Genomic DNA, 15700 nt, shown 5'->3' with positions numbered 1-15700 from the left:
ACGTTGGATACAGAAAAAATAAAATTAGGAATTGAAGGCAGCAGCTTAAACATCCAAAGTAAAAGAGTAAGCAAAAAAAGGAAATTTGACAAAATGGCTGTTTTAGTTGCAGGAATCCGAGCTTCGGTGCAATATAAAGAAGGGACAAGGTACCCAAGTCATAGCTTCCCTTTTTCTGGGAAAACTAAAGACTTCCAAAGACATCACTATCAACCATTCCTCCTTGTCATATAGGGAGAACTGAGTCACATGATCACTTATAGCTGTAAACTGTAAGTTGGGAAAACAAGTGTCTGCAGCTGAAGTGTCCACGTAAATTCTGTCTCATGAAAACAAAACAACAAAAAAAAAAACAAAGCAAAACAAAACAAAAACCCAGGTTGTACAATGGAAAGAACAATGGCACTCTAGTAAAGATATATGGAATTCCATTTGACATTGCCCTGTAGTGAGCAAGATGACCTTGGAGAACTTCTGTTATCTGTCCAATACTTGATTTCTTGTTGATAAATTGTATCTCTTGAGTAGGAATAACCCTAAAACTCATGATATTGATGAAAGCAGATAGAGATAAAGCATCACTTGGACGACTTTACAAACTCCCTCAAAATTAAAACATATTTTATAGCTTAAATTTAAGACTTACATGTTTAAGTCACAATTGAGCTTACTTCAAAAATTGCTGCTGACCTCACTTCAATAAGTTACACTGGAGTTCAAAGTATTCTTTTTAAACATAGCTTAGGGACCCTATTCTTTCCATGTGAAAGTAAGATTGCCAGATAATAAGGTTATTTACGTGTCTTTTTCAAAGTGTCTACTGTGCAAACAGAAACCGACAAGATAAATAGTAAATATTTAATATGTTCAATATATTGATATTAAGTTCATATAATTTAATCTAGTTTAGTTTTCTTAAACTAGAAGCTAAAGATATTACTACTTAGATTATAATGACCTTTTCTGCTTGCCCTAAACATGTACTAGTAATTGCAAATAAGGGAAACCATGGGACCTATGTTTCTTTGGGCCTGGACACAAATATAGTTTTTCTTTCTTGCTTTGTTTCTAACATATTTATAATGTACCATGTGATTTTTTTGTTGCTCTGTATACTCCTCCCCCACGGCATAACCCCTGTTATCACTGTATTTGATATCGATGCCCTGTATCTTGTATATACACTTCTCTAGTTCGGGGAGGGGAAAGAAAAAAACAAAATGCTTAAATAAGGATGCAGGTTGACCCATTGTAACAATGGGATATACAAAACACTATGGGGGTAGTGTTAGTTGTGCAGGTGGGAGGGAAATGATGGTAGGGGGAAAACAAGGGAGGAGGCAACAATGCTCAATAGGAAATGAAATGTACCATTACCTTGCTCATGTAACTGTAACCCTCTGTACAGCATTTTTACAATAAAAAACATACAAAAATTTAATGATATTCTTATAGGTATACTAAGTTTGTTTTAAATATAGCAGATTAAAAAATACCCACTAATATTTTTTATACTTTTTTACAATAAGACTTTCAATACATAATTATTTTTCTTGTCTACAATAGGCTATGGTTAGGAGATATTTTTAATATCTTCTACATATTTCTAGAAGAAAATTCTTTCACCTGCCATCTTTGCCTGCTGCCTCTTTTGTGTGTATATAGTGGTTATATTTGAAAAGCCATTTATATTAAAGGTTACATTGGAGAATTTTCTGCAAGTTGGCCACATTATCTTTATTTTTTGGTATTAGAAAGAAAAATTACCACGAATAAACTTAGGGAGTTGAATGAGAAGGCAACTCTAAGATTCTAGGATAAAGAATTATGTCTAATTTTATAAGTACTACCTTTCTAGTTGGTTCAATCAGTGCACTCAAGTATACTTCCTGAAGTTTTAAAGTTGTGCTTAATCAAATTGGCTGTGGAAATAGCCCTTGAGCAAAATTACATGCAGCTTTTAAAATTAAGGCCTTAAAACTGTAGGGTGTAGCAACTAACTTTTAGAATCTTTAAAATACATCAGCAATGTTAGGAAATATTTGACATCTGGGAATTTTTTTGGCATTATTGAGCTTTTAGGTATAGTCAAAGCATTCATGTCAGAAAAGATTTTTCAATGAAAATTCCAGATGTTTGACAAATGTGAAGCCTGCTAATCCTCTTTAGATATATGCATGCGTCCATTCTTCTCAAGGTTTTCTCTTGCTTAAAAAAATAAGTAAGCATCAAATAACCACTTTGATCTGAAGAATGATAAATATAGATCATTTGGGTCTTGTGCAAAGAAGGAAAATGTTGCATTCTATATGCACAAATGACAATTTGGGAAACATTACCATCTCTTCATATTGGAATATTACAGTAGACATGTAAGTCTGGTCCCTGTCTTTTAAATATTTTTCAGGTTTGAGTTTGGATAAGAACTATTACCCCTTTCTAATTTAAAAGTAGAAAATTTCTGATATTTGATCTCTCTGGTTTTATGGAGCTAGGGTGGAGACCAGTGAGTTAGTCTTTCTGTATCAAATTCACTGTCCCTAGATACTGAAACATACGCTGTTAAAATGCAGGGACTCTCAGGAACTCTGTTGGGAGTTGCTGGGAGAAGTGGTTCTCAGAAGGGCCATGCCTGGTGTTGCTAATGGTGGCATCCCGAATCTTATACTGTTGGTACTAGGACTGCGTGCTGCCTTAAGCAATCTTTACAAGTAACTCAGTTCGGTTTTCACTGGACTGTTTTGCAATATGAGTACCGGAAGGTTTCCCTCCCTTTATTTGCAACCCAGAGGTTAGTTTTTCAGTCCTCTTGGAACCATGGTGACTGGGAGAATGTGTCTCACAGACTCCAACCCTGTCACCCTCTGAAATTAATGTTGACATTTGTATCCATGCCATGTTTTTCACAGACTGCCTGAAACCAATGACTGACTTCAGCAAAAAATACCAAGACAGGCCTCTGTTGGCCAATTGATGAACTTTTGGGGAGGAATCTGGTGTAATTTATTTAGTCCATACTCGTAAGCTTCCGTCATATCCCTCTCCAGCTCTGGTCTCCTAACCTCAGATTGCCACATTGTCTGATGCTTCACCATAATCATCTAGATTTCTCTCCATTTTCTTTCAAAAACTATTTCTACTACTGAAATTCTCAACTTTACTCCTGTCTTAGCTGTCTTGCTTCCTGGAAAACAGAGACAAATCCAAAGATCCTGTGAGCTAATGCATACTTCTTAAACACATTCCTTTCCTTTGTAGATGATCTGGAATTCGTTTTTGTTATTTTCACAACAATGATACACACACACACACACACACACACACACACACACACACACGAGGCACTACAACATGGTACTAATTACTTCTAAGCATAGCTAATGCTCACTTTCCCCAGCCTCAGGTTTTATTTAAATTAAGTATATATTACCATACCAAACAACTAGACAATATTCACTAAAATCTAAATTACTTAGAAAAAATATTTTAAACAGCTCATTTTAACCTTAAATGTTGAATACATGGATTTACAAGAGCCTATCCTGAAAAGGGTTGCTAGGGTGCAAGAATACATTATTGATGAGGAGGTATTGTACAACTTTAAGAAGTTTAAGGATGGTTCTTCATAGGACAGTAAGACACAATGGGCATGTAAATAGCATGGAATATTTAAGTGTAAAACTCTAAATTAGACAATATGATATAGGGCACATTTTTTCCTTATATTGAGGTTTCATTTGTATATGGTAAGATGAATAAACTCTAAGTGAGAAGTCTAAAGAGTTTTAACAAATGAGTACATATGTGTGATCAACAGGTGGTTATTTCCAAGATACTAGTAAATTCCTAGAACCACTTCCCAAGACATTTTCACTTCCCTGGGGTCAGCACTCTAGTTTATAATCAGTGATTTATAGGTTCAAAAATTACAATCGATCCAATGATTAATGATATTATACAGTGTATCTTGTATCTCGCTGCTGTGGACCCACAAAATGTCATTGGTAGTTACCTATAATGTTGTCTATATTAACAGTTTTAGCTATTTATTTCTATTCCATGCAAATTTATGAATACATCAAATTGTTTACCCATTTACCTGTGACAGGCATATACACCATACACAATTTGTGTAGACTATGATAACAATTTCTATGCCACATTCTTGCACAAATATTTTTGTGGATATGTTTTTATTTTGTTTATGGGTGAGCTATTCTTTATGATTGACTAGTTGCTATGATTTAGGATAAACATATATCCAATTTCGCATGAGAAACTGCTCAGTTATCTTCCTAAGTTATTGTGGTTGTAGGCTTTTCCGTCTGCATCAATAATGTATGAGACTTGAGCTGTACCACATCCAGGGCTTCCTTTTGAAATTCAATTCTTCTGTTGGATTTATTATGAATTTATTGTATTATAGTTTCTCTTTTCAGGTATGATTTTAAGAATCCCTTTTATATTGGATGTTAGTGGTTGTTTCAGAAATTACGATATATATTCCTAACTTAATATAGTTTATCCTAAAATACAACATCATGTAAAAGGTAAGACTTGTACTGGATTATAATTAATTAAATTTGTGCCTTTTATCCTGTCTTGTGCTATTATTAGCACATTTTATCATCAGTTACAAACTTTATAATATAGAGCTATTATTTTTGTTTTGACAAGTGACTCAATATCTAGTGTATCTAAGAAAAATATGAAAACTACTTTTTATATCAAAGCATCAAATAGTCTATTCCTCTTCCTATAAATCCTAATTTTTTTAATCTATTATCATATTGTCTATTGTCTTAATCTTCAGGCAAAGATGCTCTTGGCTTGAATAATGATAATATCATTACTTCTTTATTTTAGTGAATTAAAGTAATATACATAGAGGGAATGAATATATATATATATAGCACTCAATTGATGATTTTGAGAAATGTGAATATTCTCATAACCATTGACCCACTCAAAATGAAGAACATGCCTACATTCCTGAAACTTACCAAATTCCTTCCGTGGGCACAACAGTCCCTATAGCCGTCAGACTCCTCAGACCCAAAAGACAGTGGTAGTCTTCCATGTGTTCTTCAACTTGTGCCATAGGACTAGTGTATGTGCTCTGGAAAACTCCTCAGGAAGTATGTTTTTATCCTACTTTACCCAGATACATTCTTCATAATCAAGGGTAATTCTTCTCTGCTTTCTACTCTGTGGTACTCTAGATGCCCTATGTTTGCCTTAGACTTTTGTTAGCAATATCCCTAGGAGTATCAGTTATGTCAGAAAATGCTAGTTATTTGAAAATCTACTTAGAAACCAAGCTTTGGACATAAGGTAGTTTCTAATAAGTTGAATGCTTTTCAGAAATCATAATTATTTTATAGGTAAATGTTCACATTTATTGCCAAATTGTGCTTAATTTGAAGATAATTCTTCTCTCTCTTTCCTTCTTTCTTTCTTTGGAGGGAAAAGAGCAGTACCAGGATTTGAACTCAGAATTTTGTGCATGGTAATCATGGGCTTTATAGCTTGAGCCATGCCTTCCGCCTGAGGATTCTTTCATATTTTAAGGAAACTTTTGTTGAAGTTATTCCTAGGATAGTTTTGATTTGACCTTTAAAATAATATTTTCAAAGAAACAGGTTTTCTGATTTTCCTATTTCTCTGATATCAGTTGGAATCTTCCTTTTTGAGAGTTTGCTTTGGCTTGATCATAATAGTCTTCAATATTCTTAAGTTAAATGTTTTATAATTTTTTCCATTGTGCATCTTTAGAGGTGTAATAAAATAACATCTATGGCATGTATACAATTAATGTATTCTTCTTTACTAAATTATTGAACTTTTATGGTACTATTTTTTTGTGAGTTGTGGGGCCTGAATTCTGGGCCAGAGTGCTGTCCCTGAGCTCTTCAGCTCAAGGCTAGCACTCTACCACTTGAGCCACAATGCCACTTCTGACTTTTTTTGCTTATGTGGTGCTGAGGAGTTGAACCCAGGACCTCATGCATGCAAGCAAGCACTCTACCACTGAGCCACCTTCCCAGCCCTGGTACTTTTTATTAATAAGAGTCAAACTTGATTCCATGTTGCATGAGATTTTGAAAATCCTAATGTCCAGTTTAACCCTTTCTGATTACATTAGCATATTAAGGATAAAATAAACCAAGGGTAATTCTGATGTGCATCAAATTTGATAATCACTGGAAAAGTTAATCATGAATTAGTTTGCTCTACATTATTTGAGCAAAATAATATATTTTTGTTTGGTGGGTTTTTTTTTTTTGCTGGTATCAGGATTTGAACTCAGAGGCCTCATGGTGACTTAGCTTGCTTACTCATAGCTGGTGGTCTTCGACTTGAGCTATGACTGCAGCCTGTGTTTTGTTTCCTAAATATTATTTAGTTTAAAGTATGCTTAAAAATTGTATCATAATGACCTTTTAGGTAACTGATAAGTTGTGCACTTTAACACACTTCTGGTATGAGAGAATGATAAATTCCATAGAATCAAGTTTTCTAGTTATGATAGCATAGGATTTTATTTTAAACTAAGAAATGATGAGAATACGGGAAAATAAGTGATTCAAATTCATTATAAATAAATCAACAGCCTTACTTTTAGAGCACTCATTTAAATGGCAACAGTGCTCGGTTTCTATAAAGGAAGAGCTGTTTGGCAGGGCAAAGAGGAAGAATTCATTCGCTGTAAAATTAATCCCAGATAAATGAGAATTTACCAGTGAAATAAATTCATTACAGCCCTATGCCAGCTTTTTCTGTTGTTGTTCTTTCCTGATCTTTCTTACTTCTTGTCTCCTACTCTGGCCCAATCTTTCCTTCTTCCCATTCCTTACTTAATTATACTTGCAAATTCTTTGCCATTTGGAACAGTTTTTGGAGCAACAGAAAAGTGATGCTTGAGAGGTGAAAGGCAATCACAACCTGGCCTGGAATCAATTGATACGGAGAATTCTCGACAGCACTCCCCAGCTGACTCCCAGCTGCACTAGGGATGCGGCTGCTTGGAAGAAGCTCAGCAATTTGGGTCCACACATGGTAATTGGTTTCAGATGAAACCAGGCCAGTTCACTTCACACTATCCTCAGCCAACTGCCCAAAAAACTGGAGAATATGACTTACTTAGGCCCAACTCCCAGCTTCGTGGAAATCCCATCACTTAAATTCTAGTCTGAGTTGGATCTGATTGTGTCCTTGTTGTCCCTGTGTGGTGAAGGATTATTATAATGTTATTACAGTGGGTTAGCTGTGCCTCCCTGCTGCTCTGCCTATAACTTGTATTTCTCTCGAATATCTTGCTTTAAAATACTAAATATATCCCTAATCATATTATGCAGTCAAGGAAAGGTCTAGCGATCATTTTCATAACTTGGAAAAGAAACAATAGATGCAATTTTGCTATTGTCTTCACTAAATTCCCTACCCATCAACACTTAGATAAAAAGCTTTAAATAAAATGAAAATATTTCTTTTTGGTGCTATTACTGGAGCTTGAACTCAGGGCATCATGCTTCTGCTTAGCTTTATCACTCAAGACTAGTGCTCTACTATTGATCCACACCTCCATCTGTGGCTTTTTTTTTGCTGTATAATTGGAAGTAAAAGTCTCTGGGAATTGTCCTGCCTGACTGTCTACCATGGGTGATCAGATCTCAGTCTCCTGAGTAGGATTGCAGGCATAAGTCACCAGGCCTAACATCCCTCTTTCTTTTGATGAAAGGAAATATGTATAATTTTGGAATTTCTCAAGAAAAAAAATTGGCTTCATTCTATTTCTATTTTTACAGACTGTAAAAGTTATTTTCAGCTTTAAGAAAAGTGTGAAGGCATTTCAGCAACATTTCTTTATATAATGAAGACTTGTTCACTAATGTATAAAGTCTAGACATGAAGTATTTCAGGGTTAGTTAAATAATTGAAAACATTATAAAACATTCAGCGTTCTTACATCACAACCACACTGCCATTCCTGCCATCCTTTGCTGTCTCAGTACATCACTGCTATCTATCTACACTCTTAGTGACCAGGTGGTCATGAAAGCCAAATAGGACATCTTCAGAAGATGCAATCATTGATGTTCTGATAAATTTTTATTGACTTATTCTTTGTAAAACAAAAAGTATTCCAATTTGCAGCATATACTGGCTAACATGGTTTAAATTTTCTGGGCATGATGGATTTCCTGCTCCAAGACAATGTTATTGGACATGGGGCAGGGAAGAGATACTCAGTCCTGAGCCTAAATAACATGATTCTGCTGTATTGTAGGGAACATCCATTGTTAGGTGGAAATTCTTTATGAAAATTTTTTAAATTTAGAGATGAAAGAAAAATGTTCTTAGAAATATGTGAATTCTCATGTCTAATTAGTCAGGCTTGCACCAATTGCCTACTTACTGGAGTGAATGTATTTGCCCAGGAAAGGTTACCATTCTATAAGAGTACAGAAAGATCAATATCTGAAAACAAAAAGAACAACAACAAAAACTTGCAACAGTTCAACAAATAGGAAGGAAATGTGAGTGTCCAAAAGGTGGGAGGGAGGACAATGGAGCCAGCCAAAGGTGCAAAAGTGCACAAATGAAAGCACATATACTTTTTGTCCTCTTTTCAGCACTTTTTATGAGTCCACCATACACACACACACACACACACACACACACACACACACACACACACACACACACACACACACACACCATTTGGATGTGTCATCTTTCTGTTTGGGCAATTTCTGGAGCCTGGTCTTGGTGAAACATCAAAGTACAAGGAGATGACAGGCTAAGTTGGGTTGATGGCTCTCAGAGAGCACTTCACACTGTGAATGGTGGGAACAGCAAAAATCATCCAAGAAAAACATCGTAATTTATATGCAATGTGATTCCCAACAATGTGAAGTATATTTTTCTGTACAAACACTTTATTTTCTGCTGTTCTATAGCACCTTTCCAAACCATGCACATCATTTCTACCAGTTAAGATTTTTTTAAATTTTACTTAAACAATTGAAGCCTCCTCCACAGACACACACAGAGTGGAGCTAGGGACAATAGTTAAAGTTGTACGGCCTGAGAAGACAAAAATAAACACTGCATTTTCCCAACCGTCAAAGAAATTTGTTTTCCTGATTATTGGTAGGAAATTTACATTTTTCTTTCCACCATGCTGCTTTCTAGTTTCTTCTTAGATTGTTTTAAAGAAAGATGTCAACTTTTGTTATTTTAGTGTCTACATCTGTGATCCATCCTTCTTATTTCTTCTTTCTTTGTACTCTACCTTCAAATATATGCACATCATAGCATCTCAACATCTACAGTTACAGAGGAGGTAGATTTTGGCTGTCTTTCATGCTAAGCATTCCACTGTCCACTACTATTTTGTTGATTGACATTGCAGAGGTGATGTAACTCGTTCAAAATTCTGAGCTTATATCAAAAAGAGGTTAGTAAACCTGCTGCTTCAAAGTCTAGGCTGGTCAGGTCAAGCTTTAGGACCGTCATTAACTTGGTGAATTCAACTGTGAGCTAGGAGAATATATGACTGGTGTCCTAATCCAGGCAGAACTGCTATTGCCAAATAGGAATGAGTTCTATAGAAACTTTACATGTTTGAACCTGTGCTATCATTAGAGATTTAACATTAACAACTGTTGTTATCCATGAGCCAAAGCTTAAGAAAGTAATTATTTGTTTTATTGTTGAGGAAAGTGCGAGTCTTCTTGTTTTCTGTTAGTAGAGAATTACACAAGGAGAGCAGGTTTGAATTAAAAAATGAAGCTAGATTAAAGAAGCAACCATTTGAGGTTGATAACTTTTTAAAGTAAAAGTAGAGTGTTCACATTTAGAAATCTTTTACTAAGGAGTAGTTTCTCTCTGTCTCTATCTCTCTGTCTCTGTCTCTCTGTCTCTCTCTCTCTGTTTCTGTTCTGTTTTCATTCTTTCTATTCTAGAACTACTTTATCCAGAGGTCTGAAGATGACCCAGAAGAGATCTGATGTCTTTTTGTAGTTTTGAGTATGTTTAATATTGTGCGTCTAGTTTTAGATGCGACGCAAATCTATGAAGTGACCTTCTCACTTAGGATATCAAAGAAATTCTATCCCTTGGTTGAAAGAGGGAAAAGTGGGATATGTTTTTTTCTACAAGGGACACTTTATGGATTAGATATTTTCCACTCTTAAGTCTGGTGCCAGATAACTCATTTGGGAAGGTGTTGCTATCTTTTACTGACTAGTTGAGAATTCCATGCACATGTATGATAAAATAATTTATTGTGTGGATAATGATACCATTTCCCTATTTTCAACATTGATAGGCACATACATAAAAATATTTTGTCTTTGTACAATAGCTGCCTAAAAACCAAGGATACGTTGTTTTGATTTCTTCCTTTATTACTTTTTTACACAGAAATACCAACTTGGTAGAAGTATTTTTGTACTTGAGGCTCAATACTAATATGTATTTTAATAGTGCAGAGTATTTTACTCTGCACTATTAGATAAAGGTAAGTTAAAAGTTAAAGCTATGATATTCCTTACTTATATGTTAACACAGGTGAAATGAAGAATCAAAATATAACTAAAATATTGTTTGTTTAATGTATATTAATTTCTTTCAAACATCAACACTTATTTTTCTCTTAATAAGAACTATCATAGTCACTATAGCTTCCTAATTATTCAAACTTCTGAAAAATTATAGTTATACATATGCTTGTATTATGTATATATACTTAAATATATATATTCACACATTATATATATATTTTTATTGTGAAAATACTGTACAGAGGGGTTACAATTATATGGGCAAGATAATGAGTACATTTCTTATCAAGCATTGTAGCCTCCTCGTTTGTTTCCCCTTCCCATCCTTTCCCATCCTCCCCCCTCCCCTCCCAATCCTCCCTGCTTCCCCCCCACACCAAACTTATAAAGTTCGTTTTCCACATAATGACTTGTACATTTCATTGTTGCAATGGGTCCACCTGTATCACTAGTTAAATGATTTGTTTTTCCCCTTCCCCTCCACAAATTATACCGACATCAAATATAGTGTTTTTTTTTCTTATGTTGGTCCTGGGGCTTGAACTCAGGGCCTGGGTGCTCTTACTGAGCTTTTGTGCACAAGACTATAGAGCTATAGCTTCACTTCTGACTATTTGGTAGTTAATTGAAGATAAAAGTCTCACAGACTTTTCTGACTTTTAACTACAATCCTTAGATTTCAGCCTCCTGAGATCTCAGCTAGGATTACAACAATGAGTCACTGGTGTCTAGAGTAAAAATTTTATCAGAGAAAATCATGGTTTGGTATATAGGAACTTCACTACCTTAGTAGCATTTTCTAGAAATCTTAAACTGCTTAAGAATTAAAACTTAATTTTAAAACTATAAAACAGCTGGGTGCTGTTGGCTCACACCTGTAATCATAGCTATTCAGAGGGCTGAGATTTGAGGATCACAATTCAAAGCTAGCTCAGGCAGGAAAGTCTGTGAGACTGTTATCTCCAATTAATCAAGCTGTGACTCAAGTGCTAGAGCTCTAGTCTTGAGCACAAAGCTCAGGGACAATGCCAGGTCCCAAGTTCAAGCCCTAGGATTGGCAACATAAAGTAAAATATTTTAAATCAGTATAGTATTTTTGTAACACTAAATGAACCGGCGCTTTTATTATTAACTGAAACAATATTTTATTGAGATTTCCTTAACTTATACTGAGTATTCTTTTCCTATTTCAGGGTCTCACCTATAATGTCATTTTACAATTGATTATCGAGTATCTTTAACTGTGACTGTTTCTTAGGCTTTTCCTGAATTTCCCTTGCTTTTGATGTTATTAGGTTCAAGGAGATACTGTCAGTCCTTGATAGACTGCCTCAAAACCTGGTTTTGTCCAGTTATTTTGTTTTGTTTTTTCTCTCATGAAGACATCATGCATCTTAGAAAGAAAACCAAAGGTGTTTTAAATGGAAGTATGTTATTCTGTCTTCCCACATTTGTATTGCATATATCAATTAGGTTCATGAAAGGATTGATTAAAGGCCTTCTGGAAGCAAGGATATTAACTGAATTGTTTGCCATACAGTTATAAGTAGATCATAAAATGAAGTAAAGTTTTCCAAATTAAAGAGATTCATAACTTCAGAAAAAGAATTCTGTGTCTGGAGAGGGTCAGATGGCTATTATGAAATTCTAGTGGTGATTTCTTGACTTTTCAACCACTAATCTCCAAGGTTGGACAAGACTAATCCCAGATGATCAAAAGGTTTATTGGTATAAAGCAGTAGTTTCCAAACACTTGTTAGCCACGGCAGTCTATTCAAATGAAATATTCCATAGCCATAGCAGCAAATAGATAAAAGCAGAATCTGTCTGATTGAAGTAGGACATCAGTGAGATGTATCTGGAGTGTATTTGACCTTGAGTGAATTACTAATAACTTTTTACTATGTGCCTCATTTTAAATTTTTATTTTAGTCACTACTGCTTAAAAGACATTATGTTAACAATAATATTACAACTGGTTTTGCAATAGTTTTACACTCATATCAGTTAGTGAGGTAAACAATTGCTTTCCTAGTTTACTGAGGAAAAATAGCAAAAACTCAATTGGGTAAATTTTTGTGGATCACAAAGGGACTGACTGGAACAACTAAATGTCTTAAGTCTCAGTTCAGTTTTCTTCCTGCTAAAGTGATATTTAATTTTGCTACTTCTGTTATGCTTTTAGTTTTATGTTTAGTTCCTAGCTTTTTATCTACTTAGTATTATTATTATCATTATCATTATTATTTTGCCTGGGGCTTGAATTCAGGGCCTGGGCTCTTGTCTCTGAGTCTCTGTGCTCAAGGCTAGTGCTCTACCACTTGAGCCACAGTACCACTTCCAGCTTTTTCTGAGCAGTTTGTTGGAGTTAAGAGTCTTAAGGACATTCCTGCCCAGGCTGTCTCTGATTCATGATCCTTGGATCTCAACCTTCTGAGTAGCTTGGATTATAGACCTGAGCCACAGGTGCCTTTTTTTTAATTGAAAATTTTCCAAGTGATTTAAATCAGAGCAAATTCTATTTGTGATATATTTGATTTTGAAAGTAACTGATATATTTGATTTTAAAGTAACCGAAGAGTCAAATAGTACATTTTAAAGTAACTGAAAAGTCAAAAGGTGAAGATATGCATGATTTTGTAGACAGGTAACTTTAGAGTCACTGTCATTTCTATTTGGGGTGGCTTTATGCTATGGTATTGGGCTAAGTTTGCTGTTGGTACTGGCTAGCTATATTTTTGTTAGCTTATAGAAAACGGCAAGAGGCAGAAAACCTTAGTCAGGCCACAACCACCACAAATTGTCCTCAGTCATTGCCATCCTCATTTGTGGATCCTCATTTGTGTCTTTATATATTTGCTGTGTTGTTGAAGCCTCTAGGTGTAGGAAGTTTTTGTTTTGTCTTACCACATTGTAGATTCTAGCAGAACCTTTAGAAAAACTGGCTCTCAACCTAGATGGAAATAATGGTATACAATTCTTTTTATCAATTTAGTTTTTTACAAAGCAAATAAGCAATGTTGAATAGGGGATCTGAAAAGGCTCCCAAAGGCCCAGGTGTTAAAGTATGAGTCGTCAACCTATATTGGGAGGCGGAGCCTAGGTGGAGAAACGCAGGTCACTGGAGGGTGCATCCTCAAAGGAGATTGTGGGACACTGTCCCTTCCCTTTTCTGTTTCTTTTTGGCTTCCTGGCCCCAAATTGAGCTTATTTCTCCATTTTTTTTTTCCCATTTGACCATCGACTTAAATCTCCAAAACGGTGAGTCAAAACTCATTTTCTTATAGGTTGATGATCTTAGGCATTTTGTCACAGTGATAGAAAGTTGATTAACACATTGGATATAACAAGATTTTCTAGGTCTCTAGAAGTCACAAAACTATTCTTTTGAATCTGTGTATTCAAAGAGGCAGGGGCAAAAGGCAGGAAACTGTACATCAGGAGAGTTTAGTTATTGTTTTGTAGAGTCTTCTAATCGTTCCCTAGATGAGCAGGTCATGACTTCTGCATGGGAGGCAGGAAGTAGGATTCTGCCTCTTCTGAAGTTGGCTGAGCTACAGCCCTCTTCAGTGGGGAATGACTCACCCTGTCTAGTTTTAACTCTTTTGTCCCAAGTCATCTCTATTTCCTTGTTTTTCTGTCATGACTTCAATGTGATAGAAGTGAGTTGCGATCCAAGTGATAAACCTTGAGATGATGATTTTCAAGCATATGTTTTTGTTGACTTTGTCTAGTCGTTAGTCCTTTCCGTTACCTGTGAACATCCCTAGTTCTCTATCTTTATCTTTTTATTGATGACACTCATGTGTGGGCTCGTTTTATATTCTTTTCCTGAGTGCATACTGTGGAAAAGAATAAGGGCAGTGAGTCTGCTTTTGCTACCCCTGGTCCTACACTGGTGCTCAAAGTATTCTAGAAATTCAATAAATAGTTGTTGAACACATCTTTAGATTACTATAAACTGTTATTTCATTAAAATCCATCTTTTGCTAAATATCACTGTGTAATATACAGTCACATAACTAAGTGATCAAAAGAGATGTGCCTAGAGTTATTATTGGCTCTCTAAGGGTAAGGTTGTTTGTTTTTAGTGTGAATTATATTCCCCTCCCCCTCCAAGATTTTGGAAAGTCAAAAGGGGTTGCCAAATATCTTAAAATATAGAGACATCTCTATCTTTCTAATTGTTTACAAAAGCCATGCTCTCCTTAAATTCGGCCTGTTTTACTTGTCATTGTTTTAGATGGAGTTCTTCAGTGTTTGAATGGCCTGTACAGCTTAGCAAGCTACATGAGGTTTAAGGTGTTTGGATGCCATTTGGAAGCTTCATAAAAGGAGGTCACTTGGAGTTCAGAAATGTTTAGAGAAGAGAAAAGAAAACCCTTAGGAAGTTTGTCTTTGGGGTTAGCAATTTAGAACCCCAGCATTGTGCACTTTCAGATAATTCTGCCAGGCTAAGATTATGTGTGGTGAATCAGAGTAACAGCAAAGTGAAACACTGGGGGGGGGGGGGGGGTATTTAAGAAAGTATTTCAAGTCCCTTATGCGCTTCTTGTTTAAGAAGTGAAAACATGACGTCGTGGTATTTTTACAAAAGAACAATAACAGAAAGTTATCTTGTCCTGCCCCAATTATGGAATCATAATTGTGGAACATACACTTGGAGCTACAAGGTCACGGAGGTGACTTTCTGAATCATTATCCCCCCCCCCCCCGCTTTGTTTTTGTTGTTTGTTATTTCGGCTTGTCCTGGAGGAAAGGAGAATTTGAGATGAATATTTATGCCTCTCAGCATACTACTTGAAATGTGACCAGCCAGCGTATCCATTGAGAGAAAGAGAAGAGAGGAGACAGACATGAGCAACAACTTCTGGCTGGATGAAACATTTACACATAACTTCTGGCTTTCCTTCAAGTGGAGCTTTTGTGAGGGATTTATGGGTCAGATAGCTCAGCAGTTTTAACTTGTTGCCCACCTTACCTTAACAAAGCTTGTGTGTGTTTGTACAGCTGGCCTGGTAGCTGTGGGAGTCCCCAGAATCCCACAAGCCTCCTGTCCCTTTTCCTCCCCTTCACCAGTTACCAACACACAAATATACACAGAATGAAACTGTCTGACGAGCAGGTTA

Source organism: Dipodomys merriami, unplaced genomic scaffold (genome assembly GCF_024711535.1).
Source record: "Dipodomys merriami isolate MVZ:Mamm:240054 unplaced genomic scaffold, mDipMer1.0.p SCAF_5, whole genome shotgun sequence".
Taxonomy (NCBI): domain Eukaryota; kingdom Metazoa; phylum Chordata; class Mammalia; order Rodentia; family Heteromyidae; genus Dipodomys; species Dipodomys merriami.
Note: the sequence above shows the minus strand (reverse complement) of the source record.